The sequence below is a fragment of the Myotis davidii genome, unplaced genomic scaffold (assembly GCF_000327345.1).
Source record: "Myotis davidii unplaced genomic scaffold, ASM32734v1 scaffold54, whole genome shotgun sequence".
NCBI classification, from domain to species: domain Eukaryota; kingdom Metazoa; phylum Chordata; class Mammalia; order Chiroptera; family Vespertilionidae; genus Myotis; species Myotis davidii.
Genome location: NW_006287915.1, coordinates 973,608 through 981,941, shown reverse-complemented (window position 1 = coordinate 981,941; position 8,334 = coordinate 973,608). Strand labels below are relative to the sequence as shown.

The 8,334-nt window shown below is 38.7% G+C and overlaps 1 long non-coding RNA gene across 1 annotated transcript in view; it reads right to left on the bottom strand.

Moving 5' to 3' along the window:
• Positions 1 to 3,982: 3,982 nt before the first annotated feature.
• Positions 3,983 to 8,334, bottom strand: part of LOC107182469 — a 4,745-nt gene continuing 393 nt past the window's right edge. The window contains exon 2 of the long non-coding RNA XR_001513184.1: positions 3,983 to 8,182. This is a non-coding gene — a long non-coding RNA (uncharacterized LOC107182469). The remainder of the gene's footprint in view (positions 8,183 to 8,334) is intronic.

Here is an 8,334-nt window from a genome sequence, read left to right as displayed (position 1 = left end):
TTCCAGCTCGATCCCTAGCAGGGCGCGTGCAGGAGGCAGCCAATTCATGTTGATGTTTCTCTCTCATTGATGTTTCTATCGCTCTCCTTCTCTCTTCCTCTCTCTCTCTCTCTCTCTCTCGCTCTCTAAAGGTTCGATAAAAAGATATTTTTTAAAAAAAATGTAGAGGAAAGAGAATATGCCTATAACCATTAAAAGTTTGGTTTCTTTGACGGTGATTAGTCACAAAGCCAGGCTGCTCTTTTGAGGTGATGAGTCAGTCTGACAGAGCAAGCCACACCACTCGGGAGAGTCTGCTACAGCCAAGTACAAAACACTTGCAAAATAACTGAACTGTTGGCTCCGGTACGAACGGAACTGTATGTGAGTTATCAGCTTCAGGAGAAAGCCAGTGGAGGACTGTGACATAATTAGAACTTTGAAAGTCCTCAAGAGTCATTTCCTGTGTCTTTCCATACAGTAGTTGAATACTCACTTATCATTTACTTCAAAAGCAAAGGATGTCTAGTCTTAAAGGACTGCAGTATGTGTTTACTCACTGTTATAAATGACTGGCAGGGTTTGAGGGTATTCAACATAACCACATTTTTTCGACTATTTTTTCAAGTTTTTCTTTCCAGAGCTCAATTTAACATCAAATGCTTCAGGTTAAGGCCCTGGCAGGGAGCAAGCACTCCCACATCTACCATATCTCAGCAGTTAATTCTGGCTCTGCATCAAGGTGTAGCAGAGTAGAGCTCTCTTTCCCCGGGTTCTTAAAATCCCTTCAAGATAAAATCTGATTCAGAATAACCCTCAGACCAAGGAGCTCTGTCTACATCAAATGTCCACCCAGGTCATCTAAGTTTCCCAAGTCTCTGGCCCCCACCTGCGCCATCTTTGATAACCAGACTCACTTTGTAAGCAAGGAAGGCCAGGGCTCTAGAACACCCACGTCATGGCATTTATTTGCCTTGGTGAGGGTTTCTAACAAGGTCTTTGAGAAAGATGCAAAGCCAGGAAGAATACCTTGATGAATAGATTCATATTCATTCAATAGAAGAACTGTGTTTATAGAGTTCATTATTCAGGTTTCCCTGTGTCAATAATTCTGGACAGTAGCATAATTGTGCTCATATGATTCCTCCCACTTTACTATGAACATAAATTTGGCTTGAGTTCTATAAAAAAAATCGGAATTACTTAATGCTATTTTTAATTGCAATAATATCCTGTTTTTAAATCTAAATTATTTGGACTGCAATACACATTATGTGTATTATATGCACATGTAATCTCTGTATCTATATAGGCATAATAGAAATAGAAATATCTAAATATCCTTCTTAAAATGGTCTTTAGATAATAATAATATTTACATAATGCTTTATTACATGTAAAGTGGTTAAGTAGTGGCTCTGAGATTGCGCTCATAGATTCACTGCCACTTCATAGTATGTCCATACTAGCTCCTCAAGGGAGCTCCTGAGACAGGCCTCTGCCAGTTCTACAGGAGCGCTGGAGCTGAGATGGCCCTTACGGCTGTCCTGATCAAGACAACAGGGCATGGTCTCTTTTTTAAAAAAATTGATTTTAAACAGAGGAAGGGAGAGAGAGAGAGAGAGATCAATTTGTTCCACCCATGTGCCCTGACTGGGGATCGAACCCACAACCTTGGCATATTGGGACAATGCTCTAAGCAACTGAGCAACCCAGCAAGGGCCAGGGCCTGGTCTTTATCCACTCCCCGGAGACCAATCATTGGATGTGGGTCACCCTCAAGAGGGTGCGTCCTAAAGCTTTATGGTTCTCCCTGAGACAACACTGAGGACAATTCTGAGAAAAGAACTCACTGAGATCATGACAGCCACCAACACTACCATACCAGGGGACTGAGTGCTTTCTCTCTACACATCAAAAATATATCTATAGCTCTAGCCAGTTTGGCTCAGTAGAGAGTTGCCCTATGGACTGAAGAGTCCCAGGTTTGATTCCAGTCACGGGCATATGCCTGGATTGCAGGCTCGATCCCCAGTAGGGTTTGTGAAGGAGGCAGCTGATCAATGATTCACTCTCATCATTGATATTTCTCTCTCTCTCTCCCTTCCTCTCTGAACTCAATAAAAAAATATTTTTTAAAAAATATATCTATAATAGCAAAGTTATAATGAAACAATCAAAATACTCATTGTTTCACTGTAACTCTAAATACATAAGCATATGAAGCAAGACTGGAAAGTAATAAGCAAATGAAAATAGTAGTACTATAAATAATGTTTTGCTTTTGTTTTTTTTAATATATTTTTATCGATTTCAGAGAGGAAGAGAGAGGCATTGAGAAATAGAAATATCAATGATGAGAGAATTATTGATCGGCTGCCTCCTGCATGCCCCCCACTAGGGATCAAACCTGAAACCCAGGCATGTGCCCTTGGCCAGAATCGAACAGGGGACCCTTCAGTTCAAAGGCCAACGCTCTATCCACTGAGCAAAACCGGCTAGGGCAAATAATGTTTTTTGTCTTTTTTCAAAGTTGAACTCAAGGATGTTGTTGTCATACTGTTCTTACCATTTTTTAAGTGTATATTTTTATTGATTTCAGAGAGAAAAGGAAAGGGAGAGAGAGATAGAAACATCAATGATGAGAGAAAATCATTGATTGTCTGCCTCCTGCACACCCTACACAGGGGATCGAGCCAACAACAAGGGCATGTGCCCTGACCCGGAATCAAACTGTGACCTCCTGATTCAAGGTCAACACTCAACCACTGAGCCATGATGACCCGGCTTACCATTTAAAAGAAATGCTGAGATCTCAGGAAATATAATTTATAGCTTTAAAACGCCAGATATTATATGTTAATATGACTATAATGATTCCCAAGCCAATTTGTGTGCTCTAAAATACAGGGAGCATCTAAAAAATCATGTATGTACTAACGTATTAAATCTTCTCAATAACCCTAAGGTAGATACCTTTATTAACTACATTTTGTGGAGAAGAAAATTGAGTTTCCACAAGGTTATGTAACTCAAGATCTGCATGGCTAGTAAGTCATGGACCTGGGACTTGAGCCCATGCACTATGACTCTCCAATCCTGGCTGTTACCAACCATGCTTTATCACCTATGACATACCTTTATCTCACACAATACCCCTGAAGTCCCCTCCCAATGGCAGTAATTTGTCTTCTTAGGTTTCATTTCTTTTTTTTAAATTTATTTATTGATTTGAGAGAGGGGGAGAGAGAGGAAAGGAGAGAGACAGACAGACAGAGAAACGTTGATTTGTTGTTCCACTTATTGATGTATTCATTGGTTGATTCTTGTATGTGCCCTGACCGGGGATTGAACCTGCTCTAACCAACTGAGCTACCTGGCCAGGGTTCATTTCTTCTTTAAAAAAATAAAATAAAATAAAAAATCTTGCTTAAAAAAAGATTCTGCTTAAAACAGTAGAGAAATGAAAACTACTTTCAAGTTTTCTATGTTAAAGTCTTGAGATTTAAAGGTTTTTTTAGATGCCAATGGAGATTGTAAAATTATGCTATTTTCCTTTAAAGAATCAAGCCTCTATTCTGCTCTCAACATAAAACAGGAAGCTTTATAGGTACCTGTGTGAAGAGTGATTCTCTGAGTGAAGGCTCTACCCTCTCAAGAGACATAGAAGGACTAGAATCTTTCTGGGACTCAAGTAATTCAAGCCAATTACTGGAACCATTACTTATCCTCTGGGGCATTATGGAAAATTCAACTCGAATTCATTAGCATTCTGAAAGGTAATTATTTTCCCAAAAGATCTAAGTGAATTTTTATATCCTATATTCAAAATGTCCAGCTAATGTTTTTAAAAGTAAATTTCCAATCCCCCAGATGGTTTTTTTCTTCTCAGAATGGTCAAAGGCTTTTCAACAGACAAACAAGCCCTTTAGAACCCTTCTCCCATAGGGAAGCCTAGTGTCTATGCCCGGTCAGCAAGGCCTTCAAAGGGTCCACAGATCAGTCATCTCATTCGATACTTTATTTAAAATGGAATGCATTTTTAAAATATGAAAAATAAATCACATCTCCCCAAATCATTTAAGAGACATATTTACACAAATTATGAGCATACTTAAGTTCAGGAATGTGATAGTAAAGCACTTGGTACATTGTGATACTTGTTTTTCAGAAGCCGGTACTTGCATATTCTGAAACTAAGCAGAAAGCCGACAGTGGAATGTAACAGACAATCATTTTATCTCCCTTCTCAAAATTATTACAGTGATCTGGACGGACCACCTATTATTAAAAACCAATTCCTCACTATCCCACTAGGCCAGCTTCAGAGCGATAGGGAGTAGGCCTCTCCAGCTTTTATGAAGATGCTGCTAATGACCCAGAGTTCTCTGCTTCCTTCACTGGACAATAATGCCCTAAGAAAACCCTGTTGGATCCTACACTCCATTTAGCAGATGTCCTGCCAATGAAGTTGCAGATCACTTTGTCATCTAATGGGATGTAATTCTAGATTGGCTGTACAACATACAGACCAAAAAGTCACCCTTCAAATTGTGTCCAAACTTTAGAAAGTAGTTATTAAAAACCCACCCAACACAATTTCATAATTAATACATCTCAGATTGTTTTGGGTAAATTGGCATATTTCTTTTATAAGAATCACAGATGTATTCAATATCAAGCTCTGTAACTTCCAAATTTAAATTTTAGTCAGCTGAAGGCATTTTACTGGTAAAGCAAAAGGAAGTTTGTTTACATTTACCAACAAAAAAACAAACAAAAAACAAAGAGAAGAATGAATGTTCACAAGCCCGTCCTCATCCTACAAAGCTCTATATTTTATGGGATTGATCTAGTTTTCACCCCTCTTCTAAACCTGCCATTGAACATGATATTATAAACACTTGGAGACAAGCTAAAACCAAGTCACTCTCCCTGGGGGCCGAAAACAAGTGATGTGTTTGAACTTCCACACTAGCAACAAACTTGTAGTGTCAGATTTAAAATGAGGAATCTTTAAGAGAAATGGGTATATGAGGACAGAGTTTAAAACACACACACACACACACACACACACCAAAAAAATGCCTTTGAACTTAAGCCAGACTTCTTAACAGTGTTTACATATGAGGGGAATTCTTTGAAGCAAGGAGTTGGGTTTTTCTACCTCCACTTGAAAAAATGTTAAGTGAAATAAAGTTGGTTCGATTTCCATATGAGAAAATTCCAGCTTCCTCTATGAGGGAAATGTTCATTTTGAAAGAGCTCTTTATAGGCATTTACTCTGACCTCAGCATTCCCTGTAGGGCATAAGCAGATCTGATTTCCACTAAGAAAGTATGCCTAAGGAGCTTCCTCATGTGGAGCAGCTTGTCCAGGATTAGCTTTTCTCAGGGAATGAAATGAGCGTAAAGGAAGCTCAATGTGAGGCAAGAGAAAGAGAAACCACCTCCTGGGTGCTGGGATGTTACACATTTTTTCCTCCTTTCATTCATTATTCCCAACAAATAGTTACTGAGCTGTGTACGAAGCTTGGCGCCAGCAGAAGTTTCAAGACAAAATTTCAGTTTCCAGATGGAAAATCCTTTAAATTTCCCAACTTTTTACATTTTATGTTTATTTAAAGGGTGAGTTTTCTGTTGGACCTGCCCTTTCCTTCTTCTTTTTCTTGGGTTTAAAGAAATACTTTTATCTTTTTCCATAAAGGTAATTGGTTAGGCCTTGTAATACCTTAAGTGTTTAATATCACTTTTTTACAGGTAGAATAGAACCACTGACTCGCAAAATGCTTTGCATTTGTATTTTGTTTGTTTTGTTGCGCTTTGTTAAGCATAGTTGTTTCTTTGTTCTGGAAAATTATTCAACCATAATAATTTCAAAGTGTCAAAACACAAAAACCATCCTACTTCTCTCCTTTCTCATTTCTGAGTTTTCACAGTTAAATATTAAGAGACCTTCAAACTAGAGAGGCACTAAGAGGGTCAACTCAACATAAATATCACAGCAGACCAAGGACTAAGGGCTGTGGAAAGACAGGACAAGGAACCATGATCTTGATGGCCCATTAGGAACCACAGACATGGTGGTAGAAAAATTCCACCAGCCAATACTTAGCCTATATTTAAGCTTAATGAATCTTAATTTTAAAACTACTTAGTATAAATATTATCTTTTTTTATAACACAAGAATTGGAAGAAAAATCCTTCTATCTGAAAAAAAAAAGAAAAAAGCTGTGGTTTCATAGGGGTTATATGATCTACATATATTAAAACACTGGTACAATGAGGCATTATCTTAAAATTACAACAGGGGTGCCAAAGCTAAACCAAACTTGGCTTAAGAACTCTTTAGATTTGACTCTCTGAGCTGCCCATCATATGTATGTGTGTATGTGTGTATGTGTGTGTGTGTGTGTGTGTGTGTGTGTGTGTATGATTTTTTAAATCTTTGCAGCAAATGTTCACAGCCACAACTTAAACAGCCTCTGGAAGTGGGGTGGGAGTCCCCTTAAGTTCTATTTGCCATTTGCTCAAGTTTTAGATTACCCCTGCAACTTTTTGGATTAGAGTTATGGCCTCAAAATTCCATCATTTAAATATTGCACTAACAAGTAATTTGACCGTGAAACTCCTTTCCAGATGGAAGGAGAATAAAGGTATCTCTAGCATAAAATTCTGCTTTCATTTCTTGACTACATAATTTAGCATCGGCCTAATATCCACCTTCCAATTTGGATGCTGGAAAAATACTGATCAAGGCTTTGCAAAAGATAATGGAAAACAGAGGCCCGTTAGTAAAGCCATGCAGATAGGAAGTGATTTTCAGCCCCAAGAGGATTTCGTATCATCTATGGCTCGTTTTAAACTGAAGGAGCATCTGCCCTTGCGGATTCTGACCATCCTTTTGATTTAACACAGAAGAGGGTTTGTTCCACCTATAAAAGCACCCCCCCACCCCAACCCCTCAGGAACAAGTGGCTGCTAAAACAAGACTGGGGTTGTTTTCCTACTGAAAACCCGGTGTTTATCCAGTCCTTCCTTTGTCAATTTCTGAGTTTAGTTAACCTAACAACAAAACATATAACCCTCCAATTTCTCACAGAGCAATAAAAAGCAAAACAATTGGTTTCTCTGATTAACATTATTTTCAGTAAGAAAACAAAGAGTTATGACTCTTAGACCTTTGAAATAGTTACAAACTCTATTTTTAAACTCTAAGATTCTAGGATATGTTTCTAGAATAAAGTAAGGAAATGTGGTTCCAGTAAAGGGTGCAAAGCCCTTGGCGAAGGGTAATCTCTAGTGTGGACAGAACACAGAAATGTTCTCTCAGACAAGCTGAATGATTCCCTCCCGCCCTCTATGTTTTTTGAAATGAAACACCTAATGCATTTATACTCATAAACCATAAATATCTCCTTATTAAACCCTTCACAGATGGCATAAGCAAGGTTTTTTCTACTGTAGACATAGCCCTACCACACATTCAAGATCATCCTGCCATCAGGTGGGTTATGTTTTAAATATTGCGAATTAGGTGTCATTACTACTCATTTCCTTTTAGAAAAACAGATTTTCACAATTACACAATTCTGAGCACTTAGCTTCTTTAAACTTCTATTCTACACAACACAGAGTCTAAAGGGAAAAAAATAATCTCCAAAAAGAAAGTTATATCACAGAGTTTAATTTCAACCACCTGGCATAACAATGCGTGTGTCCGGGTTCTGAAATTGACCTAGGAATAATGAATGAATGAAGTCTTAATGTTTTCCCCTACACCTCCTTTTTTTCCTTTCCAAGATTAGAACTTACTAGGAAATAGATTTTTGAAAATAAAGTTCCTTTTCTGGAAAACGGCCTACATTCAGAAATGTCTTAGAACAAATATTTTTTTAAAAAAAACTAATAAATAATCATAAATCAAAATACATTAAAATAAAATTACAGTACATCTTCGCTCCTAGAAGGTCCACCATACTGGGAGATCCTTTCAAAGGTTCATAAATAAAGCCTTCTCGCCTTGAAATCGTTTCCTGCATTGTGATGAGGAAAAGGATGCAGAAAACTAAGAGGAATTGCAAGTTATCGGTCGGCTGATGCCCAAACTACTTGGTCTGGTGCAGAGCAGGGAGACTTGTTTTCCATCCAAATGAAGACAACAGAAAGGCGCTCTCGTCCCACTTCCTCGAGTCCTCAAAACCTGGAAAGAAAGGACACCGAATGAAGTAGGTGGCTCAGGTTCCTCCAAGACCCAGTTCTCTCCGGGCCGGTCAGACGGACAGAGCGAGCGTGCTCGCTAGGACCCCGGGGTCGCTCCCTCCGGTGCCAAGAGCCAGCGGTGCGGCTGGGCGC